Source organism: Kogia breviceps, chromosome 5 (genome assembly GCF_026419965.1).
Source record: "Kogia breviceps isolate mKogBre1 chromosome 5, mKogBre1 haplotype 1, whole genome shotgun sequence".
Classification (NCBI taxonomy): Eukaryota; Metazoa; Chordata; class Mammalia; order Artiodactyla; family Physeteridae; genus Kogia; species Kogia breviceps.
This window is the reverse complement of record NC_081314.1, coordinates 144528873-144545118: the sequence shown is the minus strand read 5'-3', so window position 1 is coordinate 144545118 and position 16246 is coordinate 144528873. Positions and strand designations below refer to the sequence as shown.

General features: G+C 45.4%; 1 protein-coding gene across 4 annotated transcripts in view; it reads left to right on the top strand.

Annotated features, from left to right (window-relative positions):
* Positions 1 to 16246, top strand: part of DSCAM (DS cell adhesion molecule) — a 738508-nt gene that overhangs the window by 568013 nt on the left and 154249 nt on the right. The gene's annotated exons all lie outside the window — the stretch shown is intronic.

Here is a 16246-nt window from a genome sequence, read left to right as displayed (position 1 = left end):
TTTCTATTTCTTCCTGTGGAAGATTTATCAACTGCCATAAACAGGAGACCCCAAGAGACGCCACCTGCCAGTAGCGACAATGAAAGTATCCCCGCAAATGTGCCAAGTGAGGGTTTCCTGATTTTATGCCTGGATCTGAAGCTCATAAGCCCACAGCACAAAGCAAGGGAAAGCACTGATTTGAGGCGCCGGTGTGTAAGGGGGGGTGGCGTGCTAGTGCATGTGGGTGGGTGGTGCACATGCGTGTTTGGCACGTGTGTATGTGGGCACTGACTTATCCTGCCATTTGCTGTCAGGCTAGGACAGGGTCTCCATTCCCTAGCATCATTAACCCTACAGTTCAGTACGTGAGGAGAATCCCTTCCACTTTGCATTAAGAAGGAAAAGGCGGGTAGTTCAGGCTCCCGCAGGGCTGGGTTTAGCTGTTTGCTTATTCCTTCAGAAAAGGTGCTTTCCTGTCTGTGGAATCACTGGTGTTATTTTTCCACCTCCATTACCTCCCTATCGGTCATTGCTTTAGGAAACCTATAAAATAGGGCAAGAGACCATCTGAGCGCTTTGAATTTTTCCTTTTTAAGAGAGAAAGCTCTTTAGAAAGAAAGAAAAAAATATATATATGTGCATGTATTTATTTTCTAATAAGCATTATTAAAAATGTACATCACCTTGGCTTTCATATAAAATTTTGGAGAAGGAATTCAGGATAATTTAAATGCTCCAAGGGCCCAGGAATTGTCCTATATGCCTCCAAGACACACACATACATACAGGCGTGCTCACATGTGCACATCCATGCACGTGTGTGTGATGCATGCGTGACTGTACACACATGCACTCTGGCACTTACAGAAAAATACATACACATGCACACAACCACAGGCACCCATGCACACACACACATACCCTTCTATCAATCCGTGTCAATAATCCCTTTGAAAACACCACTCGAAACCTCTTTTTGGAGAGCAAGCAGACTGTCACCCCGTTCTTTTCATATCAAGCTACCAGAATTTAGCTCTTGAAAAAAACCACCTTTCTTTTTCTTCTAACCTATACGGTCAGTGTTCTAGACGAGGTGATGGATACATATTATTTACCAAATTTATTAATATACTTCATTTAGGACCCACAAAAGTGAAATTTACTTTTAAACATGTTTTTTAATTGCTTACGCTTTATGAAAACCATACAATGTTTAAATCTGTAAAACCTCTAAGATCCCCTCATCCTAACACTGTTTTGTCTTTCCTTTCTGGTCCTGGCCTATATACATATATATGAAAAGCACTTTAGCCTTGGTGGAATGTAAATCTAGTTGAGAAAGCAAGTTCATGGATACGAATGTTAGCTGGAGAAAAATAACTAACACTATAAACCCTGCACAGTGTACAAAGGGCTTTTCATGTGTTTGATATTTGCAGCTGCTCTGTGCTAAGGGAGACGTCACCATGGTACCCACTGAGGAAGCGGGCTCAGGGTGTCAACACTCACCTAAGTGTATAGCTCAAAAACTGGCAGAGCCAAAACTCAGAGGCAGCTCTTCAGATTTCAGATCCTGCACTTTTCCTCAACACCCCCACAGGATGCTGGAGAAAGGCTCCAGGTGATTTGGGGCGCAAGGGAGGGGCGATGCCAAGAACAGCTCTAAAGCAGCGGTTCTGGGCTTTAAGCATGACCCAACATCACCTGGAGTGCCAGCAGCCCAATTCTGGATGGCCGGCCCCAGAGCTGGCATTTCTAGCAAATTCTGGATGGCCGGCCCCAGAGCTGGCATTTCTAGCAAATTCTGGATGGCCGGCCCCAGAGCTGGCATTTCTAGCAAATTCTGGATGGCCGGCCCCAGAGCTGGCATTTCTAGCAAATTCTGGATGGCCGGCCCCAGAGCTGGCATTTCTAGCAAATTCTGGATGGCCGGCCCCAGAGCTGGCATTTCTAGCAAATTCTGGATGGCCGGCCCCAGAGCTGGCATTTCTAGCAAATTCTGGATGGCCGGCCCCAGAGCTGGCATTTCTGGCAAATCTGGATGGCCGGCCCCAGAGCTGGCATTTCTGGCAAATTCTGGATGGCCGGCCCCAGAGCTGGCATTTCTGGCAAACTCCCAGGCGAAGTTTCTGCTGCTAGTTCAGGGCCCACTCCTGAAGAACCACCGATAGGAGCAAATTAATAACAAAGATTGCAGCAAGGCTGTACATTTGTACAACTATTTGTGAAAGCTGTTTAGCATTGTCTCATAAATTTAAAGAAACACAGATGTGTTGACTGGAAATTTAATTCCTCTAAATGTTCTCTAAAGAATTTCATGGATAAGTGACCGTGGTTCATGTACAAAAATGCTGATAGTCACATTGTTTGCAGTGGCCAAATTCTGAAACCTCCCAAGGAAGTAAACCGTAAAAGTTCATTCAAAGAGATATTACACAGCAAAGAGGACACCTGCAGGCCCTATATATATATATATATATATATATATATATATATATATATATATATATATATATATAATGTATACATACATTCAATATATAATACACATAGAAGATATCATGCAATCATAACAAAGAATGAAAGATGGAAGACAGAAAACAATACAGCACGAGCCTATTATATGTACAATTCAAAACCAGGCCAGGCGAAACTCAGTTGTTTATGGTTGCATACCCCAGGGCTATGACTGTGTTAAAATTCAGGGCCACCCCTTACTGTGTGACCTGGAATGAGTCATTCAGTCTGTCTGTGCCTCAACTTCTGTGCTCATAAAATCAGGATAATAATAGCACCTACCTCTTAGGGTTGCTGTAAAGATTAAAAACTAATAAAATGATCAACATAGGGCTTAATACATGTTAGCTGTATTTATCATCACTATTACACCAGGTGTCTTTAAAAGGACTTTTTGTGTCCCTCACACTAGCAGAGTCAAATGACAAAGACATGCAGGGAGAAAATGATAATCAAATTAAATAACCCAAGTATTATAACCAAATCCAGCTAACCAACTTAACGAAAACACATATGCATTGCATGCAAGCACACGGGAAGACCACATTAGCGGCCAAATGAAGAAGTACTGAATGAGTGTTGACACAGGATGGAGACCAAGCGCTCAAAACGGCTTCAAGGAAAAGGCCAAAGGTCAGAAATTTTAAACTACGGTGGGGATTGCGGGGCCCAAGGCAGGACCAATGTCGTGGTCATTGGCCTGTCTTGGCCAGCATTCTGCAAGTGTAGGAAGGCCCTGGGAGGCCCTGAAGAGGGCGGTGGCATGCGCACAGCTGCCAGAAGACACTGCCCTGAATTCCAGGGGCCCCAGGGCAATGGGCGGGGCCGCTGGTCTGGGCAGAGGGAGGCACAGGTCACCCCCAGGAGTGTTACAGGGGAGGGCGGTTTATCCTCCTTCCCTTTGCTCCTCCGTGAAAAACAGCTGTGTGTGAAGCACCAGCTTAAAAGTTAGAACACTGCCTTAGACCAAACTGCTCCGTGAATCCATCCCTAAGCCAAGGGAAACTGCTGGTCCTGTTTCCACGGAAACTCCTTGCCTTTCGAGAACCATATCTGAGTACTTTAGAAGGGAGAACGTTTGGCCGGCAGAGAATCCACCTCCACGCTCCTGCAGGGGGTTGATGGCAGGCCTTGGATCCTCGCGGGTGGTCGGTTAGCTACTTGGGTTCCTCGTGGTCCTCTCCGTGGGCCACTGGGTGTCCTGGTGACACGATGGCAGGCTCTTCTCAGTGATCAGAAAGAGAGGAGAGAGGCAGGACTCCGGTGCCCAGGGTGGAGGTGCAGAGTCTTTTATAATCTAATCTCAGAGTGACGCGTGCTACCACTTAATATTCTATTGGTTGTGCAGACCCACCTCCCCGCACAGCGGGAGGAGGGGCTGTACCAGGGTTTGCATCCCAGAAGGCGAGGATCACCAGGGGTCACCTTGGGGGCTGGCTAGCACATGGCTGATTTTGATGATTTTTCTGATTAATATTCTGGACTTCACTTAATTTTTCTTGATGCACGGTTTATTTGCTCACCATTTTTAATTTATTTTTTACTTTCACTGTTGGCAGAAAATCAAAGTCTACTTAATAGGTTTTTTCTACCTAATTATTAGGAAGTTTTCTTACTGGACACAATGTAGCTTCTGTAGACATGACTGGACAGGACCAAAAAGAAATGACCAGCCTATCCCTACGCCAGTTGGTTAATACTTATTCTTGTCATGCAAAGTAAATCAACCTTCTTCCAATAATGTGACTTGAAACAAGTTCAGAGTGAATGTAATATAAACCCTAAATGTCCTCCGTCTTTACCCTGACAAGTTTAATCATGTCACGGGGCCCTGACAAAGCTGCCAGGAAGTGGAGATGTTGTCATTCTTGTTAAAGTTTAACATCAAATACAGCCCGCTGTAGCTTGGAAACACATATTTGATTAATGGTTATAATCAAAGTAACTTCATTATGTAAGCATAATAACCCAGCCGAGAAGATATATTAGTATGTGCTAAGAACATGTTAATTCCTGGCTGGAGAAATCATTGTCTTTATGGGGATTAGAGCTGCCTGGTAGGCAGTCTTCCTTGCTGAAGCTTTTATGAAAAATATGTATTCGGACAGGAGGAATTTCTGATTCTGCAGCAGTGATAATAGCACTTTGTGTTTCTGCGGGGCCTTTCTGGGGACACGCTCAGTGGGTTCCGCGCCCGTAATCTCATTAATCCTCCTCAGAGCCTAGGGAGGCTGGAGGGCCCATTGTTCTTACAGATGAGGAAACAGAGATACAGCTGAGAGGCAGAGACCCCAAACCGGGAAAAAGCCACTCGGCCTTTGAACGTTGAAAAGAAGCAGGAACAGAATCGCAAACCATTTTCTCTAGCAAAGGGCAACAGACATTTTCAAGAATAATGCTCTGAACACCAGTGCTCATAGCAGCCTCATCCTCAGCAGCCAAAAGGTGGAAGCAACCCAAGAGTCCATCGATGGACAAATGGATAAACAAAATATCGTATGTACGCACAACAGAATATTATTCAGGCTTGGAAAGAAAGGAGGTTCTGATGCATATCACAGCACGGATGAACCTTGAACACGTTATGCTGAGTGAAATAAACCCATCACAAAAGGACAAGTGCCGTCTGATTCCACTCATAGGAGTCGCCTGAAACTGCCAAATTCACTAGGGGGCGGAGGGCTCGGGGCTACGGGATGGAGATGGGGAGTTGTTGCTTCATGAGGACAGAGTTTCAGTTGAGGAGGATGAAAAAGTTCTGGAGATGGATGGTGGTAAAGAATGTACAACAATGTGAATGCGCTTAGCGCCACCGGACTTGTGGCTAAAATGATCCACTTTACGTTATGAATATTTTACCACCGTTTTTTAAAAAGGAGAAAAATGGGGCAGGCGTAATAAACTGGGAGATTGGGGCTGGCATATACCACACTACTATGCATAAAGTAGATGTCTAATAAGGACCTGCTGTCTAGCACAGGGAGCTCTACTCAGTACTCTGTAATAATGGCCTATATGGGAGAAGAATCTGAAAAAGAGTGCATATACGTATATGTATAACCGATTCACCGTGCTGTGCACCTGAAACTAATACAACATTGTAAATCAACTGTACTCCAATAACCATTAAAAAAGAAAACAGAAGAAAGAAAAGGAGAAGAATTCTGAGGATACCGTGCATTTGCTGTCACTGGGACATGCGACCGTGGGTTCCTCGGTGGCCCCCAGGTGATGTGAGGATGGGAACCTCAGTGACAGGGAAAGGTGGCGTTGGGAGGTTTCAGTGTGCTGGGAAGAGGACCAAGCCCTTCTCTCATTACGGTTGCCTTGGTGATGGGAGTAGGGGAGCCTGCTGGTTCCCAGTCCATGTTCAAGGCTGCGGTTAGTGTGCCCGAGCCTTGCCCGAGAGACTGTCCCTCCCTCTGCTTCGTTGCCCCCTGCAGGTAACCAAGCTGTTGTTGCCTGCTGGTAACAGCTGCGTCTACCCAGGAGGCTGGGTACTTACCGGCATCGAGGGCCAGCACGCGGGGTACGCAGTCAGTGCCATTGCCTGGGGTTCCCAGCTCCCACGGGGTTTAAGCTTCTTCCGCTGCTATCTTGAAGGTCTTCATAATTTCATCTTTAAATGTGTTTTGTAATGCAGTCCGATGGCGTAATGCAGCATGAACTGGGGACTCGAAGACTCGACTCTTGCGTTATCCCACCTCCTGCCACCTCACATGCTTGGCTGCCCTCCCTCCCCCCATTTCCTGGGCCCCTGGCCTCCCCTTCCCTGCATCCACCCAGCCCTCACTGCTGTCCTCCACCCCATGGGGACCTGGGCGTCTGTTGGAAGATTGGGGTCGGTCTCCCCACGGCAGCCCCACGTGGGGTATAAAGGGAGCCTCCCTGCCAGAGACAGCAGCACCGGAGAGCTTTCAGAGGGCCGCGCACGGTACCTGGGGGTCAGCCATCTAAGGCCTGGGTGCGGGGGTCATCCTGGGGAGAAGAGAACCCGGAGCTAGTAGGGAGCACACGTGTGCTTGCAAGTCCCAGGGTGCGTCCTGGGTGCCTGGGGGGCTGACACAGCAGTAAATGGAAAGTCTTGCTCCATCTGGATTAGCAGTCGACTGCTGATTATTCTCTGCTCTATATAAAGCGGTGCTGTGAGGGAGGGGAAAAGCCTTTTTCAATACATCAAACTTTGGTACTGAATTTTTTGTAATAAACAATCAAGGCTGCGAATTTTATTTTAATGGAAAAGAGAAATTTTATAAGAAGGCAGTATTAACCTAAGCACTCTGGATGAAGGATTCCGCAAAACTTTGTTTTATGGTTACTTCTTCTCTTAGATTCTTAATTCGTGAGGGGGATGAGGGGAGGGAAGGGTTTCTCCTGAAGAGCATTAGCTGTGGCTTCCCTGGTGGCGCAGCGGTTGAGAGCCCGCCTGCCGATGCAGGGGACGCGGGTTCGTGCCCCGGTCCGGGAAGATCCCACGTGCCGCGGAGCGGCTGGGCCCGTGAGCCATGGCCGCTGAGCCTGCGCGTCCGGAGCCTGTGCTCCGAGACGGGAGAGACCACAGCAGTGACAGGCCCTCGTACCACAAAAAAAAAAAAAAAAAAAAAAAAAAAAAAAAAAAAGGATTAGTTGTGTTTTTTAAGATAGTGTAACTTGCTTAAAATTCTTATGTGACATTAACAAATAAAAAGCTGTTTTATGTTTTTAAAATATCTCCAACATGACACATGGAGAGACAGGAGAAGAAAGAAAAAAGGTTTTATATTTTATAACTTTAATGGCACCTCTTTCGTGCTTTGTTAACAAAAGTCTCCACATTTTCATTTTGCTCTGGAACCTACAAATCATGGAGCCTGTCCTGCCGACCTCATCTCTCAAATAGGCAATAGGCTTTTGCAGGAGGGATGTTGAGGTCTTTATTTTGCAGCTGAGGAAAGGGAACCTCCAAGGATGTCAGGGGAAATCTCCCCTGAATGCATCCAGCCCCAGATGGAGGGGCTTCCAGGGATGCTCTGGCACCCCTCGCCCCAGCAGGCAGAGTTCTGTGCCCTGTGGACCAGCCTTGGGGCCTCAGCTATGGTCAGGCCAAGCAGCTTTGCACTTGGGTCCAGAAGGCCTGGGTTCTCCTTGTAGGTCTTTGATTGCCTTGTTTCATGGCTTTAGACTCCAATTCTGTTTACCTGCCCTGATTCTGTTTTAGTATGGGTACATGGAATTAAGCATTCCCTTCTCTACTGAGAACACGCATGTCATGTGAGATCACGGATGTAAAATTGAGCTGAAACTTGGCAGGATACAGAGGTTCAGATGTGTGATTTGCCTCACAAGGTTTAGCTTAGACCCACTTAGCTTCCCCAGAGCCTGGCGAAAGAAAGAGAGGGGAGAGGAAGATTCCTTATCTAGGGAGTAAAGATAATTTTATTGTATTAATTTTATGATGATATTGATTTTTTTAATCTTACTGGATGCAGTAGAGCTTTGGCTTAGGGGTAGGAGAGGGACAGAAAGGGAAGAGGTTCTCGTTTAGCCAGCCTTAAACCCTCCAGGTCTGTTTCCTTACTTACAAATAAAGAGGAAGGGAACAAGATGTCACGTATGAAATGAATCCTAAAATTCTCTTATATTTTAATCTTAATTTTTTCCCCTTCAAAATAGGTATTTGGTGTCTGGTTCTCTTTGATCATCTGCATAGACATCTGTTCGTATAAATTTAAATCCGATGAATCTGCTAGAAATGGTATTTCTACATCTTTCACACATATTTGTAGTATAATTTGGAACGTACTTAAAATAGCACTTATAAATATGTCCTGGGTCATTTCTATGGCCAGCGTTTCTATCCCATCAGGTTGTTGTGTGGATTGAATACGTGCACAGAACATAGAAAATATCCCAGCACAGTGTCAGGATGCATGAAAGTTAGCTGTTGTTATTATAGGATGGTGTGTGTGAGAGAGAGAGAGAGAAGGAGAAAGTAGAAAGAGGGATAAGATTAAAGGAAGGGGGCTTCCCTGGTGGCGCAGTGGTTGAGAATCTGCCTGCCGATGCAGGGGACACGGGTTCGTGCCCTGGTCCGGGAAGATCCCACATGCCGTGGAGCAACTAAGCCCGTGAGCCATGGCCGCTGGGCCTGCGCGTCCGGAGCCTGTGCTCCGCAATGGGAGAGGCCACAACAGTGAGAGGCCTGCCTACCGCAAAAAAAAAAAAAAAAAAAGATTAAAGGAAGGAAAGAAAATAGACAGGAGAGAAGGAGGGAGGGAGCGAAGGGGAGATGAGAAAGGAGAATGGAATGGAAAGAGGAGGACAGTCAGAACTGGAAAGGCCTTGCAGCTTTCCGGTTGAGCCCTTTCACTCCAGGCTGTATATTAGGATCACTAGAAGAGCTTTAAATAAATCCATTCCCAAGCCCCACCGCCAGAGACTCTGGTTCAGTTGATCTGGGGTAGGGCCTAGTCACTGTTATATTTTTTAAACTGTTCTGCTGATTCCAACTTCTGAGATGCAGGCCAGGTTGAGAACACCTGGTCCCATGCAGCTCACCTATGAATCAGCTGAGAAAACCAAGTCCCAGGGCAGCTAATGGTCTTGCCCTCTCATGGTGTCATGTCCATGGGTAGCATGAGGTTGGAGCCCAGCCTCCTTGCTCCTGGTCCCCTTTCTCCTCTCCTCCTCTGAGAGGACCAGTGCTCTAACCCAAGGCCACCAGATCCCAAACCACAGCTGCACAGAGTCCAGAGTAAAGCACTTCTGGGGGTTCTCCGACCTGAGCAGCCGAATTCAAGAAGACGGCTGCCATCTTAGCACTTGATCTTTGCGACACTCACGGATTCACATTTTCACCTAAGCCTATTTTATGTATTCAGAATAATGAAAATTATGTGTTCAGTAACTTTTGATTGACTGATGAGATAATAATGAAAATAAATTTTGATTCAGATCTCTGCATGAAATGTTCATTGTGGAACACAGGCTCTTCAGCTTTCTGTATGTTTGAAAATGTTTATAGTCAAATGTTGGGAAGATGTAAAAAAATATTTGAAGAAGTAGCTAAAAAAGAAGGAAGAAGGAGTAGCGTAAAAAACGTGTTCATGTCTCAGAACATCTCCATCCGCGGCCCTCCCAGCTGGCAACCCTGACTGTGTCCCTGACTGTGGTTTCCAGCTTGGGTGTTGCGGCAACCTTGTTGCCTTGTTCTTAGCTCCGCACTGTCCTCTGCCGCCTCTGTTCTGACCACGTGGAGGGACTGAGGGACTCCGCAGGATCCAGGTCTTTCCTGCTCCAACACGGGAGGTCCTGGGCACTTGGGAAGATTGGCTGCCGTCTATGGGAGTCGTTATTGATAATAATGATGGTTTTAAAATAGGATGCATTCAAGTCGGATCTTGGTTGGCTCTTGCATGTGGGCCTTTGACACCCGTTCCTCTTTTCTCATTTTCTCTTCTCTCCTCTGTAAAATGAAGGCATCGAACCATACTCTCTTGACAGGAATGTGGTCTAGTTGCGGCTTATCCAGGACACCCGGTATTTCCTTTTGTTTCTTCTTCAGTGGTCTTTGTGGCAGAGCTAAGGTAGAAGAAAAGAAATAAAACTGTGTTAGGATCAGTTTTGTATTATTGGTAGAGTCAATAAAACAGGAAAGTTTGGAAATAATCTTTCTTATCAATGATTTATTAATATTTTTTAAAAATTTTCTCTTTTCCCTTGTGTTGAAAAATCGGTGTGTCCCTCAATTTATCGCTGAATTCCCTACCCAAACATGCAGTGATGTGCTGTTCCTATTTGCAGGGTTCACAGTTATGAGTAAGGTTGGTTATTGCTCTTAGGTAAACTCACACCCCGCCTCAATGCTTCTGGCATTTAAAATCATTCACACAGCGGCATACCGTCCTACGTCGTGTTCTGGTAAATCCTTTAGTGTTAAACGACTAGCTGTTGCGGGTGGAGGGAGGGAAGAAAATCCTGATTTCTAGCGTTTGTCAGTTTCAGTGGTGTCAATCCTCCCGCCGCCGTGGCCAATTTCAAGCTAAGTAGATGGCATCACTGGACTGCAGAGTTGACCTCCATATGCAGGATCGGCCCGCCCTGGGGGCTGGCGGCGGCTCCACCCTCTACCACTGCATCTCTACCCCGTGAGAAAGCAGGTCAGATGGGCCTCCCTTAAGCCATGAGGACGCAGATTTGCTGAACATTAAGATGCTGATAGGTGATAGCCTGGTTCATGAAGGAAATTTATGCAGCGGTATATGTAACGAGATAAAACAGCACTCTCTTTAATGGGAAGTTTTGCAGGAGGAGCACAGGGCGAGCCGTCTTTGAACAAAGCCCTCTTGGTCTGGATTTCCTTTGCACCCCCGAGCGGGGCTGCTCTGGCCTCCCCTTGGCGCCCATCCCTGTTACACTACCCCCTCCATTCGTTATGCTTCAGAGACCCTCGCAGAAAGCCCTGCTGCACTGACATGCTGTCATCTCTCAGCACCCGTGACTGCGAGCAACGAAAAGGTTGTGCCTTCGGACATCAGCATTGCAAAGAGACGTGATGATGGTTGCTTTAAAAAAATTCTTTTGACCATCTCTTTAAAGGGCTGAAAATACTTGGGTGGGACAGAACATGGGCTTGTCAGACTATTTCTGACTATTAACCAGAACTACAATACCCATTCTGGTGGGCCGCTCCTCCAAAGGAGACATATGAGTAAAAAAAAAGCAGCATCGTTTTTTGCAGAGTAAGAGGGACAAACCATAAACCAGAGGGCCAGGATTTAGTCGAGGCACTTGTCCCACGTAGAATGCAATAAAGCTTGTCATTAGTAAGAAAAGGAAAGGGCAGAAAACAAGCAAGCTCTCCAAGCAATGCTGCATTTTCTTGGAGAGCAATAATATATATCTTCCCCTAGTTGGATGTTTCAAAGTGATGGGAGATTACATTCAGGTGAACACCAGCCTTCACAACGCATTTGCTCCCTCCCCTGCATAGCAGCTCATAAGGTAAGACAGAAAGCCTTATTGTAGAATTGATTCTCTCTCATTGGAATGTAAAGAACTGAGAGTTCTTTACATTAAATAAATTAAATCTGATTAAATACCCCAGACCTGGGAAGTGATCACACTTACCATGTCCTCACAGGAAATCTGTATTTTTTCCACACTCTGCCATTTTACAAATTTCTTTTTTTTTTTTTCCTTTTTCGGCAAATACCACACACTGAGAAATCCTCTATGTGACCTTTCGATGCCCATGACACTGGGAGGCGTTAGTGTGGATTGATTTCCAGAACACAGCTTTGCCACCAGAGTTTCTCTATTCTGTGCTCAGCACAGGGAGTTGTAGAAATAGGCTCCTTACTGGAGGGACCAGGGGACCACATTCCAAAGCTAAATTCCTAGCTTTGATGAGAATAGGAAGTAAATATTTTCTTCTTCTTGAGCCTAAAACAGATTTACTTCCAGTTTTGCAGTTGAGGTCACTTTTGGTGGCTTCGCGATCTTTAATTATCATGACTTAGCTCTCAGCCTTTGTAAGAAAAAAAATCTTGGTTAGTGGATATGAGGCCAAATTGAAGATGTCTTTAGTAAAGAAGCCTCACGAAGATGATGCGCCCAAAGACCTGAGCGGACCACAGCCCCCAAGTCAAAGCCCATATTCACATTCACTCCTCATCTGAAGAACCCCTCGCCTGGGGCATGAAGAAATCCCTGCCATCAGATACACGGAGAGGCCACGGATCTATGCTCACGTAACACTGACTGTGTGCCGTGGACTGGCTTCCTTTAACCTATCAACAATCATTATCTCTATCTGACAAAAACCAAAACGGAGGCACAGTATGCTTAAGGGACTGTCTAAGGCCACACGGTGAGCCAGTGGCACACCTAAAGATTCAGATTCAGGCAACTACCGTGTTATACAGGCTGATGACAAACTAACCCATCAACAACAAGTATTCAGCGGGTGGTTGTTTTGGAAATTATATGAGGCATACACTACATCCCCCTCTGCAGAGCCAGCCAATAGGAATTGTTTTTTCAATATAGAATATATGCCATATTGTCCCAAATAGTCTGGACCTATGGTTAAGGTCAGTTTAAAACAATTCTCAGTCTCCTATTATAGAAAAATCCAAAATAATAATGGATAAACATCATAGTTCAATTCTCTGTCATGTAGCTTTTTTTTTTTTTTTTTCTGGAGTAAGGCAGGCCAGGTTGGGATAATAGCTTCAGGGTGTCATCAGAACCCCAAGCTCCCATCTTCAGAGTCACCTCATGATCCAAGATGGCTGCTGGTGCTCCAGCTATCAGGTCCTGATTTCAGGCGGGCACAGGAGGAGGCAGAGGAAGTCTAAAGGGATTCCAACCAGCTGAGCATGCCTCCCAGAACTTTTAGATATATCACTGCCTTGATCTCAGTCATATGGCAATACCTGGCTATAAGAAAGGCACTTAAATACATTCTTTCATTCAGGTATAGATTTTTTTATAATGTCTCCTGTTAAAAACTAGGGAAAGAAAGAATAAATGGGCTTGGGGAGGCAACTAAAAATATCTGCTCAAGGTCAATAGTTCACACCTACTGTTAGAGTTTAAGGGGGCCCCAAAATAATACCACTGAGTTCAGAATCAAGTAATGGAGAGACACAGGAGTAGCCTAGTTTGATAGGAGACTTCTGGAGAATGTGGGTTTATAAATCCTACATCTAGAATTAGGGAGAGTTACCCACCCAGCCCCTGACCAGGCCGGAGGTGCACAGCTCTCCTTTTACTCAAACACATCCCCTATCATTATGGGAGGTTTGCAGATCCAACACACACCCACCCAACAGGTAACCCAAAGGGACTGGGCCTCACGGGTTAGTTCCTTCCCAGCTCTTACATCAGTAAGTCACTGCCCCGTCATGCAGGAGAGAGGTCAGGAGTGCTGTTCTGATAGAAGGTCCCTCCATTTTGGAAGCATAAGAAGTGAGCAGCATGTCCCCAAACAACCGCCTACTTGTTTTGGCTGATGGGACCACACTTCGTTTATGATGTTCCTATTACTTTATTTCTGGTCTGTAAATTCTTCTGCTCATATGCCCAGTGGCGTGCTACTAAACATTTAACATGCAGATCTCAAAAAAGTATAAATAATAATAAAATATATAATATTAGGTATCATCAATTCCATATAGCCAATTCAAGCTCACAAAATACTTTTATTGCTTTTCAATGAACTTTTGCATCTGTAGCTCCCATAAGACACCCTATAGCTAATGAACCAGTGTTCCAATGTGAAGTTTGGTTGGTACTTTTGTTTACAGTAACAAGATGGAAGTGAAACAACAAAGACTTTTATGGGAATTTCATTTGTCAACGGTGTGAGTGATTCTTTGCTGAATCAGATGAATCAGACTTCTTTGCGGAATCTTTCACACTAGAAGAATCATTTCTCAATATTTAGGACTGTGTCGCCTGCAATGGCTTCAGATATTTAGTCTTCATTATGAGCTTTTCCTCCATCTCTTCCTTAAATCCAGGCAACCAATAAAACAGTAAACCAAGTCCTGATGTATATAACCTCTGCAGACGTGAACGTGAGCTGACTCATTACCTTCTAAGTCCCACAGTGTCCCTGTAAGTTTCACACAAACCCACTGTCTGCCTGAGATCCTGGACAAGCCCACCCAGGACCCCAAATCCCTGCAACCATGAGCATTTCTGATGGGGTCCCCACCCTCCATTGCATTTAAGATGTGGAAGCCACCAGCCAGCATAACACATCTCCCCACCTGTACACCTTGGCTCAGTACCTCGTACCCCTGGACATGCCCACATTTCAGCATCTGTTAGGATGAGGCCCATAGTCATTGCCACAGCCCCCATGGAGGCAAAGCATCAGAGTGACTCCCTGCTTCAAATTCAAAATATGGAAAGAGGAATGGAGTTTCTAAAAACACTAAAAACAGGACTACCACATGACCCAGCAATTCCGCTCATGGGTCTAGATCAAAATAAACACAAGAACACCAATTCGAAAAGATACATGCACCCCAGTGTTCATAGCAGTGTTATTTACAATTGCCAAGGTATGGAAGCAACCTAAGTGTCCGTCAACAGATGGATGGATAAAGAATATGTGGCACCTATATACAATGGAATATTACTCAGCCATAAAAAGGAATGAAATGGTGCCATTTGCAGCAACATGGATGGACCTAGAGATGATCATACTAAGTGAAGTAAGTCTGGGGAAGACATGCCCCAGTATGTGCCAGTCTCAGGAGAAGGCCCAGTGTTTCTGTGGTCAAGTGCCCAGGGATTGGGCACTGGGGGGCTCTGAGGTGGGATGTAAAGAGCATAGGGTGAGCTTGACCTTATAAATGAGGGAGGGTCTTTCTTTCTGTGATTGGGAAAATGAGGTTAAAAAACAGGTGAAAAATATAGATTTGTTTTAGTTCTTTTTAAATCTTCCTGGTTGTTTTTGATAACATCTTGTTGTTTACTCATGTTTTAAAAATATCTTTAAATGTTTTGTGTATGATTATTTCAGGTTCTGTGTCTGGTAATATTCTAGCATCTGAAGTCTTTGGGGAGTGCTGATTCTCAGTGAGAGTAGATTGTTTCCTCATGTGTTTTGTATTTTTGTTTTGTGAGTTCATGTTTAGAGAAGGTTTATCTGGGAGAATCTCAATGGGCCTGGATAAAGGACCCATCCTTCTGGAGTGTGTTTTTGTTTGCTTTGGCTGGATTCCTCAGGCCCATTACCAAACTAGGGTCACCATCACATCAATCCTTTTAGCAGGAATTTGACTCCAAACCTACGTAGAGTCAGACCAGCTGCAAATTCTCAAGGGAGATGGTTTTTCTTCTTTTGCAACACAAGCCAAGGCAGTTTGCTTCTCCCTTTGCCATCGTGTGGTCTTATATATTGACTGATTTTTGATGATTGGCTTGCCCCTAGGATAGAGCCCTTTGAGGAGCTCTGCTTGGAGGTTTCACTTTTATCTCCTGCCTCACAGGCAGTCAAAGCACCAGCACTATAATACCTGGGGCCTTTCAACGTCCACCTTTGTTTCTGGCTCCTGGGTTTTCTCTCACTTTCGTATAAACTTACTATGCATTTAAAAGGTGTTTGTTATACACTGTCCAGCATTTCTAGGTGGTCTGTGGCACAGGCCTGGAGTCTCATGTCTCCTGGCATATTGCCCAGTATATGGGAGTCTATAGATGGATTTTGAGGTGGAGCGAGAGAACTGGACAAGTTTCAGAAATAAAGATTCCCGTTCTCTCAATGCATTGGGATGAGATTTCCCGCTACAAACGATGGGAGAAGGATAGGTCCAAGGTTTCCACGTGACTGTAAAAGTTTGTGCCCGCTGTGGGATGGGATGTCAAGAGGTCACTTCAAGGACTGGTTAGCAACAGCCAGGGCTCCATCTCAGTTGACTAACAAGGTTTCGTTCCCACAGCTGACAAGGAGAGTTAGAAGTGTAGGCGATTACAGAAGGAGTGTAATTCTCAATGGAAGCCCCCTTTCCCATCCGATATGCAAGTCACATCATTGTCCTGTGTGTCCTAGGGGTTGTGGGTCTGCCGTCCACAGGATTGGAAGAGAGCAGCGCGCCACGAGTATGAAACCACAGGGCAATTTCCGCTTAGGGCTCATTTAGTCCAGCTTCATTTTCCTGCCACCTTCCAACTATCTCGATCATGACTCTTGCTCAGCAGTCTCCTGAATGCATTTTATTTCAAAGAAACACCTCCTCGGGATTCTCTG